The sequence below is a fragment of the Cyprinodon tularosa genome, unplaced genomic scaffold (assembly GCF_016077235.1).
Source record: "Cyprinodon tularosa strain WSP-4 unplaced genomic scaffold, ASM1607723v1 ctg279, whole genome shotgun sequence".
NCBI lineage: Eukaryota > Metazoa > Chordata > Actinopteri > Cyprinodontiformes > Cyprinodontidae > Cyprinodon > Cyprinodon tularosa.
This window is the reverse complement of record NW_024038984.1, coordinates 843,441-856,929: the sequence shown is the minus strand read 5'-3', so window position 1 is coordinate 856,929 and position 13,489 is coordinate 843,441. Positions and strand designations below refer to the sequence as shown.

The 13,489-nt window shown below is 43.6% G+C and overlaps 1 protein-coding gene and 1 long non-coding RNA gene across 19 annotated transcripts in view; one reads left to right on the top strand and one right to left on the bottom strand.

Annotated features, from left to right (window-relative positions):
* LOC119786788 (receptor-type tyrosine-protein phosphatase delta-like) overlaps positions 1–13,489 on the bottom strand; it is a 295,024-nt gene that overhangs the window by 256,483 nt on the left and 25,052 nt on the right. The window lies entirely within an intron of this gene.
* LOC119786791 lies at positions 5,016–5,428 on the top strand. The gene is made up of 3 exons (XR_005281234.1): positions 5,016–5,073; positions 5,167–5,277; positions 5,370–5,428. It is a non-coding gene; the product is annotated as an uncharacterized LOC119786791 (long non-coding RNA).

Genomic DNA, 13,489 nt, shown 5'->3' with positions numbered 1-13,489 from the left:
CAAGAGGAAGAACAAAGATACAAGATAACACAAAGACAAACAAACCAAAGAAAAAAGATGGCCAAAGACACAAAAGTAGTGGGATGGGTTACGATGGGTTGGCGGTACAGACACAGATGGAGGTGATGTAAGAGGAGACAATGAAAGAAACAGATAAAGACGTAATTTGTCACATCACACACAAAGTCACCACTTATTCGCACACACTTGCACCCTCATTTTCGTTTCAGGATGAGTAGCGTGATTAAAATTCCCCTTGGGCTGGAAGACATCCTTCTTCCATTGGCAGAAAGGAACATGTTGAGTTAGGCTCTTTTAACTCATGGAGCCCACCATTCACTACTTGATGCCTCAGTTAAAGACTGTGCAGAAGAAGTGTGAAAGAATGGCGAACTGTATTTAATAAGCTTTGTTTAAGTTTATGCACACATTTCTGTCTCTTTCCATGAATTTGGAATCTTCATTTTGTTTTTTTGTTTTTTGCCTTTCTGTATCCGTGTTCTTGCAATTTTACTTCCGTGTGTGGGAGAGCGTTGGTGCGTCTGTGTGAGAGTGTATGACAGCAGGGATGGCCAGAGTGTCCATACCCGGTGGTTTATGGCTGCTGAGGTCTGATTACATTGGTGTGACTGGAGGGGTGAGCAGACTGGTGCTTCTATCTGTCTTCTGTGTAGCTGACTACACAGGCGCACACACACACACACACACACACACACACACACACACACACACACACACACACACACACACACACACACACACACACACACAGAATAGAAACGACTCACCCAGAGACACTTGGCCTGCCTCCCGGAGATCTCACAGAGATACAGCTACATTATGGATTCGTACAAGAATACACATCTGATTCATGCACACATTCTGTGTCTTTTAATGAATTTGATTATGAATCAAGTGCTAGAGCCTGAGGGAAAAAAAACCAAATAACATGCCTTTAATCTATCCCCTACGATACACTCATACAAAAATATAAATATATTTTTGTCAGATACTTTAATCCGTTCATTTTGATTAAGTAATTAGAAATATTTTAACACGTAAAAAAAAAATACATTACTCAAATTAATCAGGTTTTTGTTGCACATACTAAATCCGGAACCTCTGAATCTGCCATTTCTTGTACACCCGTCAATCTAACGCACAAGCAGCATTACAAGCGTTGATCCACTGGTGCATTCAAGCTTAAGGCCTATCTTAGTGCAACTCATATTGCCGCAGCACGGTCTTTTGCAATACTGTCAGTGTGGACAATGCGGCACACATTTTTCGGCTAGCCCCCATCAGACCAGATGATCAGCTTCGGAGGAAACATAAATCCATGTCTGAGAAAGTAAACAACTTCCTGGTCAAATGGGTTTCAATATGAATTGTCTGTCTTAATAACTGGCTTAAGGGAAAAAGTGTAGCCATCTTGGTATATTTTTAACTGTTACTTGTTATACAGTAGATCTGTGAAGATTCAAAGTCATCCAGATCAATGGCGTAACGACACAACAATAGGCCCGTAAGCAACATTATCTGGGTGGGCCCCATATGAAGTACAACACGCACCATTACATCTGCAAAGAGACGTCTTAGTCCACAGTTGTGTAGGCGGCCAACCAGATGTCAGTGATGGGGCCTATAAGAGGTCGGGGGCCCCTAAGCAACTGCAGTCTCTTGGCTACCGATAGTTACGCGATTGATCCAGGTCATTGTCAGGCTTGGAAATTTCCGTTTAGGCAACTGGACAACATAAAGTTTCCCAGAGGACGTTTTGTCTCTCATCCAAGAGGCTTCTTCAGTTCTAGCTGTAGGTGGGGAACACCACCTTGAACCCCAGTCTGCCTCGGCAGATGGCTGTTCACACTTAACCTGCTTCTGCTGGAGGTTCCTTCCTGTTAAAAGGGACTTTTCCTCTCCACTGTAACTACATGCATGCTTGGGGTGAGGGATTGCCTTCCAGTCAATGAGTCTATACAATCAGCTGGTTTTCCTTAGATGGAAAACTTGGAATTAAATTCACTGTATGATCTGGTTAATTTGTCTCTCTAAAGTGCGTTGAGATTACATGTGTTGTGAATTGGCACTATATAAATAAACTGAATTGAAATTAAATTGAACTGAATTTAATGGTTTGTTAACTCCCTCGTCAGTGTGGTTTCAGTCAAATGCCTATCTGAAGTGTGAGTAACGTGAGGGCAGTCAGAGGTGAATGTTGTGGGTATTGTTCCTAAAAGTGCTTCGTAAATAGGTCCCCAGTTATGTCTCAGGTCACCTCCTCTGTTGAGTGAAGGTTTTTCCAGGTTAAAAAAGATGGCTTCCTTAACGAAGTAGAGAGAAACATCAAATTAACCCAGAAAGATGTTAAAGATGACAGCCTTGCCTTCCTGGACTGAGAGGTTCACACCATGGAAGACAAACAACTCAACATAGAAGTCTACTGAAAAGCCACACACACCGACCAGTACCTCCATTTCGACTAACATTATCCATTGGAACACAAATTAGGCATCATCAGAACCCTCCAGACACGAGCAGAAACCACTCGCAACACCAACGGAGTGAAGATGAGACAACAGGAACATATCAGGACAGCCCTCAGATGAGCTTTTTAAAAAAAACAACACAAAGAGGCCTGCTGTAAAGAAAGAAAACAGAAGAGGGAACATTGTCATTCCCTATGTTGCCAGAGTCTTTAAAAAACACAGAAGGATTTTCAACTAGAACATTACAAAAATAAGACACCCAGAAACAAGGGCAGCAATGTGGTCTACATCTTTCAGTGTAGGGAGGTGTGCACAGACTTTACATTGGAGAGACCAAGCAACCCCTATACAGGCACATAGCTCAACTCCTCAGGACAGGACTCAGCTGTTTGCTTACACCTGAAGGCTAAAGGACACTCGTTTAAGGACATAAATCTTCATATTCTGGCCAAGGAAGACAGTTGGTTTGAGAGAGGCGTTAAGGAAGCCATATTTATTAACCTGGAAAAACCTTAACTCAATAGAGGTGGTGTTCTCTACACTGCATGAAAAGTGGGATTTTCGTCAATATACGGCACTGTAGATTGTCGTGGAACTTCAGGTTAGCGGCAGTTTACGGCAATTTGCAGGCTTCGTCAAAAACTCCCGTAAATTGTCAGAAATTGACGTGGAATTTCTTAGGCAGTGTTCCCCCCATGCCTCCCCCCCATGGAATTCTAGGGGAGGCTTTAACATGTAAATGAACATGCTGTGAGCTATACAAATGCAAACCAGGGTTGCAGGGGGGGTTTTACCCCAAGTGACATCTTTCTGAGGAAGAAAATCTCTGATACAAAGAGATCAGGCTTAGTATAGCCTCTCAAATTTTAGCTTGAATTGATTTATTTAATTAAAGTATAGAGACCAAAACAGATCTTTAGCCGACAGAGCAATACATTTAGAGCAGTAATTATTTTTAAAAAAATTTGCATTTAAGATAAAAAATAAAATGTTGTCTGTCAATATGCTCAATTCACAATTACTTAAGTGGAAAAGTTTCAAGAAATGAGTCTGAGATGATTCACTTTATAACATGGCGCATTATCCTGTTGGAAGTAGCCATCAGAAGATTGGTACACTGTGGTCATAAGGTCCGGCCAGGTCAAGATCCGCAATTGCAATTGCACCAAACAGGAAAAAGAACATCGACAAATTCCGGTTCGTCAAATTAAAATATAGCAGCAACAGATCGGTGACTAGACATTATAGCACAATTCTTATATATATATATAAAAAAAAAAAAAAACTAACACCTTTTATTTAAATGATTGGATCCAAACTATTGGTTATTCACCAACGAGGAAGCAGATTTCTCATCTCCATCAAAATATTTATTTTATACCGAGGGACTTAAACTTTAATGAAATCCATTCAAAAGAAACTTCTTATTACAGGAATGAAAAGAGATGCTGAGTTTGGAAGTAGAGAACAAGTTCATTCAAAAAAAGCAGTTTTGAATTATCCTTATCCCCGTTACAAAAATCTACAAAAATATAAATATATATTTGGGCAGAAACTGAACATATGCTGGATGATGGTGGGATTTTTTTAATATGTCATATTAAATTAAGCGCTGACAGGGTTCATACAGGAATGAGTGACTCTAATTTAATGCTATTTAAATGCTATTAGAAATGATTTTAATACCATCAACAAGAATCATGTACACAAGTTATTAGTGTACATGAAATATGAAGGAGCTGCAAGCAGAGTTCCATGACTCCTGTATGTATGTAAACACACACACACACACATATACGTATATATATATCCTCTAGCTTTTTCTCCGCCTGGAGCGATATAATATATCTGACGAAATTGTTTTTATAAGCATTTTTTATTAAAGAATTATAAATACTTCGATAAACATATTTAAATAATTTTAGTGCCAATTAAGGCCTTGATTTAAAAAAAAAAAAAAAGAATGATTTTTTAATTATTTTTATTGATCTGCGGAAACTCTGGTTCATCTCGCGCATGCTCTGTACGATCTCCAAGAAACTTAGAGCAGCGGGGTCTGGATCCACAGTGGAGGATGCTGCTTTGCTATGTGCAGGCGGTCTGGAGCGTCTGGATTTCGGGGTAAAACTCCTCTTGGATGCGGTGGCGACTCTGCATCGAACAAGACGAACTCAAAGAAGAGATGCTAGCGGTGAATATATGTTCGATTACTGCCTGCTAAGCTAAAAGCAGCCTAGCCTAAGCTACCGGCTAATAGCAGCCTAGCTATTAGCCTATCTAGCCTAGCCTTGCAAGAACAAGCTTTATTAAAGTGTATTTTTTGTGATTACAGGAAGCAGTATGCCGTCTTAACAACTCGGAGACTAATTGCAGGCGCTATGAACCGGAGCAAGGGTAAGATTTAAAGAATATGCTTTCATTCTGCGGTAAAAGGCAATGGATACGGATAGATACCGATCATAGCTTTTACATTTTGTTTTCACAGACTACTGTCGCCTCACAATGAGGCGGTGACCTCCTATTTGCTCGGAGCCATAATCAGCAAGTCCAGATTTGCACGATGTTGATAAAGACGACATTGTGTGTAAGTGACTTGTTTTAATGTTTTCTCCTTCCTTGTTACTGTGACTTGAGTTTGATTTTTTATTCATACCACTCTCATTTAATTGTTTTCCAGCTGCCTGTAAGACGTATTTTCAGACGGTACGCAGGAGCTTCAGATATAGGCTGCCAGCCAACATGCTGCGTGCAGAGGCTATCTGCTCGGAGTCGGGCCAGAAGAAAGAGGGTAAGACTTAATTTGGTGACTATTTTTCAGGTGCATTGATAGATGTGCTGTGTCCATACGCAGTGCGCTGATTCATTGTTTTTTTTTTTCAGCTGCTGAAAGCGAGGCAGAGTGTGCTGGCAGATGAGGAAGTGGAACTCTGGAAGTCCGCCTTCCTCGGCGGTGTCTCTGGATGGATTGTACGGTCGCCGCCATTTCGTAGGCCGGATCTCACTGAACTCTGTGTTAAGCTCCAGTCCCGGTTAGAAGCGATGCCGAAGTACAGAGCCACGCACAGTAGGCGTCTGCACATCGGACCTGCCTCGGAGGGAATGCTGCCAGTTACCTTCATGCAGTGCTAAACAGGTGGATGTGTATGGTCACCATCCGAACAGCCACTCTCAGGCCTTCTGAAGCCATCAGATTTTTTTCCTGGATTGCCCTTTTGCAAGAGCACACTGATAGTGCTTTATCAGCGCACAAGAAAATCAATGTTATAAAATAAAATAAAACAAACATAAACTGTAAATCATTAGACTTATAAAAAAACATTTTTGTATAATTTTGAATCCATGTATATTTCCTTTATCAACAACAAATACAAATGACAATTGTTTTTTTTCTAATAATTCCCATAAGTTATTTTTGCTTGCCATACTAAATTATATATATTTTGTATACAAAATTTGTATACAATTTTTATATTGTATATATGATGTATACTATATATATATATATATTTTTTTTTATACCATTTTATAACAGCCCTGCTATCCAACATGCATGCATTTTGTGGAGGCACCTGTCTTATTTTTTTCTCGCTAAATTCAAGTACACAGTGAAGCAGAAATCTAAACTGGGGTCAATGAGCACATTCTCAGATATGGTGTCTGCCTGTAGCACTTAGATGTGAGAAGCTAAAGGAGATCTCACAGCTCGTGGATATTTGCGCTCATTTGAAGCATCCAGATCCAGATTGTGAAAGATTTAGTTAAATGTATCATATCTAAACAGCATAATAACTCTGAAGTTGCAATATGGACAGTCACTGAAGAAGTGAGAAGTACAAACGTGGGAAAATTAGATACAATTTAAGTCAGATTTATTCATATTTTAGTGACATTTAATAACATTTTTTATTTATGGATATCAATAATGAATGAATGATACTATTAGATAATTTATGTTAGTAGAAATGCTAAACAACCATGTAATTAGAACAAATTACAAGCTTAAAGGAAGTTATACTGTATCAAAAGCTTCTGCACACATTTCACTGTGAAAAATGTTTTAATCTAAACATTTCTGATTTTCTCTGCCAAAGCCAAGACCCTCCTCTGGCCGACACAGGACTCTTACATATAGCACTGTCAGAACCCTTGAGTGGAGTGTTTCTCTATTTCTTCTGGAGCACTGCAGGTGGGCGTGGCTGGCTGTCCGAGCACCTGAGACCAATCAACCCATCCACCTGAGAGGGATTTAAGGAGCTGCAGCCATCTCTTCCACGCCTGATGGTCCCCATATTCTGGTACCAATCTAGCCCTCGTGAAATTCCCCTCGAGAAAGTTTAATCTGATTCCTGTTGAAAGCTTCCTGATAGCTCACCTCTTGTGTCTCTGGATTCCCAGGTTTTAATCGAAGCGCTCCTGGACGGATCCCTTCTGCGTCTAACTCAGCGTGCTGATCCTATCTGCAGCTTAGTTTCTGTCAGCCTGCCCGCTCTCCACCGCTCCAGTGAAAACTCTCTGACGATCGCCTCAGTCTGACTGCCCGCTCTTCACCACCTCTGTGACAGCTCCGTGATCAACGTCTCCTCCCTCAGCGCACCTCCAGCCACCTGCACAGCCTGTGGCAGTGTATTCTAAGAGACTCTCAGTTATTCTCCATTCTGTGTTGGCTGAATAAACAATAAACTCTTCTCCCTTCAGTTGTGTCCGAGCCAGATTCTGCATGTGGGTCCGTAAGGTTCAGCCAGACATGACAGAACCATCAGGCCAGTCAGACCCAGCAGAATCACCTCCTGGCTCCGCAGCGGACCCAGCCGGTATTTTGGTAAAACATGAAAACATGTTGCAGTCCCTTTTCGAGCAGCAGCACCTCTCAGGACAACGCTTGGACCAATTAACAAGGTTAATGCACGAAGTTAATCAGAAACTGTCATGTCCCGTTCCAGCAGCAGGTCCGCCCCCTCACGCAGCCGGCGCAGCAAGTGATCTCCCCCTGCCGCCTCCCGCACAGTCACGTTTCCGGGACGCCTCCTCACCAACTCCAGAGCCCTATTCAGGTGAGATCGGGAAATGTGGGGGTTTTCTGCTCCAGTGTTCACTAGTGTTTAGTCGTTCACCTCAATCATTCCCCGATGACTCCTCCCGTATTTCCTATGTTGCCGGACTTCTTCAAGGAAGGGCTTTAAGATGGGTTGAGGCAAAATTCAGTCAACAGACCCTTTTTCGGAGATCCTATGAGGAGTTTATTGCTGAGTTCAAGCAAACATTTGGTTATGCTGATTCTGAGGCTGATGTCACCAGAAAGCTCTGGAGTATCAAACAGGGGAGACAATCAGTGGCAGATTTTGCCATAGATTTTCGGACCTTAGCTGCAGCCTCTGGTTGGAACCAGCCAGCTCTTAAGGGAGCTTTCCGGCAGGCCCTCAATGAACATTTAAAGGATGAGCTTGCTTATCAGGATGAACCTGAGGAGTTGGAGGAATTCATCTCTTTAGCAGTCCGTATTGATAACCGGATAAGAGAGCGGTCCCGTGAGAAAAGATTTAGGGGGGGGTACCCTCTCCCCAGCCAGCCTTTGCCAGGTTCACCTCAAATCCATCCACCACTACAATGTCCCCTGAGGAGCCCATGCAGATTGGGCGTGCCCGTCTGTCAGCTGAAGAAAGACAGCGTCGTATGGACTCACGGGCGTGCCTATATTGTGGCCAGGTTGGTCATTACATTGCCCTTTGTCCAGAGAGGCCAAAAGGGGGAGCCCACCAGTAGTTACGGGAATACTGGTGGGTGGGCTCAACCAAACTGCTTCCCGTTTCATCCTTCCAAGCTCTCTGCTTCTTAATCAAGAATCATTTCAGGTACCGGTGTTAATTGATTCAGGATGTGAACAAAACCTAATTGACTGTAACCTGGTTAAACAGTTAAAAATTAACACTTTGCCTTTACCTTCTCCAGTTCACGTCTCGGCTTTGGACGGTAAGCCTTTATCCTTTGTAACTCACACTACAGAACCTATTGAGTTGGTTGTGTCTGGCAACCATCATGAGAAGCTAAACTTTTTTGTGTTCCCTTCTCCCCAGTCCCCAGTGGTCCTTGGCCATCCTTGGCTCTCATTACATAATCCACATCTGAACTGGAGAGAGGGTAGAGTTGAGTCCTGGAGCCTCCATTGTCTCTCAAGCTGCCTCCGTTCTGCCCATGTGAGTTCCCAACCCGCTGACATGAGGTGTGAGGTAACTGTTGACCTATCTAACGTTCCTTCTGAATATCATGATTTAGAACTGGTCTTCAGTAAGTCCAGAGCACTCTCTCTCCCTCCCCACTGCCCTTACGACTGCTCTATTGAGTTATTTCCTGGAGCCACCTTACCCTCTAGTCGTTTGTACAACCTCTCTAAGTCTGAGAGGGAAAGCATGGAGAAGTACATCAATGAATCACTTGCTGCAGGAATTATTCGACATTCTACGTCCCCTTTGGGAGCTGGGTTTTTTTTCGTTTCTAAGAAGGATGGGTCTCTCCGGCCCTGTATTGATTACAGAGGACTCAATCAAATTACAATTAAGAACAAATATCCTCTCCCTCTTCTAACCTCAGCTTTCGAGCCAGTCCAGGGTTCCAAGATCTTCACCAAACTAGACCTCCGTAACGCCTACCATCTGGTTAGAATACGTGAAGGTGATGAATGGAAGACAGCCTTTAAGACTCCTTTGGGTCATTTTGAATATCTAGTTATGCCTTTTGGTCTTACCAATGCCCCAGCAGTTTTCCAATCACTGGTCAATGATGTTCTTAGGGACTTCATCAATGACTTTGTCTTCGTCTACATTGACGACATTCTGATATTTTCTAAGACATCAGAGGAGCATAAAGCTCATGTCCGTCTGGTTTTGCAACGTTTGATGGAGAACAGACTTTTTGTCAAGGCAGAGAAGTGTGTGTTTCATGTTCCCTCAATTTCCTTCCTGGGGTTTATACTAGAGAGCGGGCAGGTGAAGGCTGACCCTCACAAGGTTCAAGCGGTTTGGGATTGGCCGGTCCCCACTACAAGGAAACATCTTCAACGTTTTCTGGGGTTTTCAAACTTTTACCGGCGGTTCATTAAGAACTACAGTCAGACAGCTGCTCCCCTAACTAGCTTGACTTCCACCAAGAGGCTGTTTATATGGACACCCGAGGCAGATCAGGCCTTTCAGGAACTTAAGTGTAAGTTTGCTAATGCTCCTGTGCTTGTCCAACCAGACCCATCCAAGCAATTCATTTTGGAAGTTGATGCCTCTGACTCTGGTGTCGGTGCGGTGCTGTCTCAGATCTCAACTAAGGATGACAAATTACATCCCTGTGCCTTCTTCTCTCGTCGGCTCTCCCCTCCGGAGAGAAACTATGATGTTGGGGACAGAGAACTTTTAGCTATTAAGTTGGCCCTAGAGGAGTGGCGCCACTGGCTTGAGGGAACCGATTTACCTATTCTAATTTGGACAGACCACAAAAACTTGTCCTATCTCCGAGAAGCTAAACGCCTGAACCCTAGACAGTCCCGTTGGTCACTATTTTTCACCCGTTTCAACTTCATTATCTCCTACCGGCCTGGCTCCAAAAATACTAAGCCAGATGCCCTCTCCCGACAGTTCTCCTCTGACCAGGAACCCACTGAAGGTACCTTGGTACCACCATCCTGTATTATTGGCACTGTTAACTGGGACATACTAGACCTAGTCCGGACAGCCCAGCGCCAGGAACCCGATCCAGGCAGCGGTCCTCCCAATCGCACTTATGTTCCCACATCTGTCCGCTCCCGTGTTATTCACTGGGCACACACAGCCAAGTTCTCCTGTCATCCAGGAGTTGGCAGGACCATTGGTCTTCTGAGACGTGCATTTTGGTGGCCGTCTTTGAACCGGGATGTTAGGGATTATGTTCTTGCTTGCCATATCTGTGCCCGGAACAAATCATCCAATCAACACCCTAGTGGGCTTCTTCAACCCCTGCCTATACCTGAGCGGCCGTGGTCTCACATAGCTCTAGATTTTGTTACTGGGTTGCCCGTCTCCAGTGGATTCACCACCATTCTAGCTATCATTGACAGATTCTCAAAAGCCTGTCACCTTGTTCCATTAAAGAAACTCCCGTCTTCACTTCAAACAGCTCAGCTTCTCATTAAACATGTGTTCAGATTACATGGCATCCCTAAGGAGATTCTCTCAGATAGGGGACCCCAGTTTACTTCAAGCGTTTGGAGAGAGTTTTGCACGGCTTTAGGAGCTAAGGTTTCACTCAGCTCTGGTTTCCACCCACAGACTAATGGTCAGACTGAACTTTTAAATCAGGAAGTGGAGGCTGCCCTTCGTTGTCTTTGTTCATCTAATCCGACTGTTTGGAGTTCCCATTTGCCTTGGATTGAGTACTCCCACAACAGTCATGTATCTTCTGCTACAGGTTTTTCTCCTTTTGAGGTGTCGCTGGGTTACCAGCCCCCCCTTTTTCCATCAGAAGAAGGGCAGACATCCATTACTTCAGTTCAACATCATCTTCGACGCTGCAAGCGTATTTGGGAACAGACTCGGAGAGCCCTGCATCGAACCGCTGAACAGAATCGGCGCTATGCTGACCGGAAACGAGCTCCTGCCCCTGCCTACCGCCCTGGAGACAAGGTATGGCTTTCCACCAGAGACATTCAAATGAAATCAGCTAACAAGAAGCTTTCTCCAAGATTTATTGGCCCCTATGAAGTGGAATCTGTTTTGGGTCCTTCTTCTGTTCGTCTAGAGTTACCAGCGAGTCTTAAGATCCACCCTGTTTTTCATGTGTCCTTGATTAAGCCAGTCAGATCTAGCCCCCTGTGCCCGCCTCCTAAGCCACCTCCTTCCCCTCGGGACATTGGTGGGCACCCGGCGTACACTGTAAGGCGGGTGCTGGATGTCCGTCGGCGAGGCAGGGGTTTCCAGTATCTGGTGGACTGGGAGGGTTACGGCCCAGAGGATCGTTCCTGGGTTTCTCGTTCCCTTATCCTGGACCCTGACCTCATTAGGGACTTTGAGGATTCTCGTCCTGGCTCTAGTGGACCGCCAAGGGGCGGTCATTGAGGGGGGGGTGATGTCAGAACCCTTGAGTGGAGTGTTTCTCTATTTCTTCTGGAGCACTGCAGGTGGGCGTGGCTGGCTGTCCGAGCACCTGAGACCAATCAACCCATCCACCTGAGAGGGATTTAAGGAGCTGCAGCCATCTCTTCCACGCCTGATGGTCCCCATATTCTGGTACCAATCTAGCCCTCGTGAAATTCCCCTCGAGAAAGTTTAATCTGATTCCTGTTGAAAGCTTCCTGATAGCTCACCTCTTGTGTCTCTGGATTCCCAGGTTTTAATCGAAGCGCTCCTGGACGGATCCCTTCTGCGTCTAACTCAGCGTGCTGATCCTATCTGCAGCTTAGTTTCTGTCAGCCTGCCCGCTCTCCACCGCTCCAGTGAAAACTCTCTGACGATCGCCTCAGTCTGACTGCCCGCTCTTCACCACCTCTGTGACAGCTCCGTGATCAACGTCTCCTCCCTCAGCGCACCTCCAGCCACCTGCACAGCCTGTGGCAGTGTATTCTAAGAGACTCTCAGTTATTCTCCATTCTGTGTTGGCTGAATAAACAATAAACTCTTCTCCCTTCAGTTGTGTCCGAGCCAGATTCTGCATGTGGGTCCGTAAGGTTCAGCCAGACATGACAAGCACGTCCCATGAACAAATTTTTATATTTTTTTTAGGGGTCCAAATCACTTAAAATAAAAGTAAGCTCATGGAAATCACTGCTTTAATATCTTACTATTTTAACAAACAATGTAACTTACTATTATCATAGGTTTAAAACAATCATAATATTGGTGTGTGGCCTCAGCGTGCACATTGGATGTTGCCAATAGTGGTCCTCAGCGTTGTCTGGTAGCTTGTATTTATGCCCAGGCACATGATAATTAGAGGCAACATTGGTCTGCACTGAAAAACACATACACTGGATTAACCTACAATTTGTATATTAGTGATTTACATATAAGTGTTGTGATTGGCTCAATGTTAATAAAGATGCTGTTAATAAAGGTACTGAACACAGGAAAAAGTTAAGCACCTAAATTAACATTTTCTCATTGAGACATAGGTGGGGCCTGGTTTTCCTGGAGGTTTTTCCCTGTTGAAATTAGTTTTTCCACTCCACCGTCCACACATGCATGCTCAGTTTGTGGAATTACTTTGAAGTCAGCAACACAATGCAAGCAAAAACTGGAACTACATGCTTTTCCAAAAGCAATGGCACGGTGCTATGAGGTGTGTTTTCTTTGAGAAAAATTTTAAAGAATAACTGAGAAGGATAGTGACTTAAACTAAATTAATTTAAATATTTTTGTGTCATTCAAAATCACAATCAATATATTGAAGTCTGAAGTTACAAAGTAATATAATCAGAAATATTTGAATACTATGAATATTTTTGCACTAGCAATGCAAAACACCCATAAACAATTCTAGGCTTCCTTGGTTTTATCACACCCAGAAACTCTTCAACATCTCTTTTGAACATATATATTCTTCACACAAGCTTTATAGCAGCAGCCAAGCAATCACCATCGCCACACAGCCTCATGCAATTCTATGCGAACGCTGAATGTGTGATGATGTGGAGAATAAGGATACAGTCCCGCGGTCTGCTGAAGGCTTGAGGTGGATGACACGGCAGGAGACTTGGCACCCTTTTTCTGCCTCCACTGCTTCTGGCACATGTTCTGGATGTGTTTCAAACTCAGACGTTGGCTTGCATGCTGCCGGTGTGTTGAGCCTGCCTCTGCCCTTGTCCTTTTCAAATCTTGATTTGAATTTTGTTTTACTCAGTATGTTGATGGGTGTAAGACAAGTTATTCTTATTTTGATATTATAACCACCATGATTATGTAAACATTCTCCCCTTCATAGAGTCAAGTTAACATCACGTATATTATAACAACCACACAGTTACGAAATATTTAAAAAATGATTTGTGG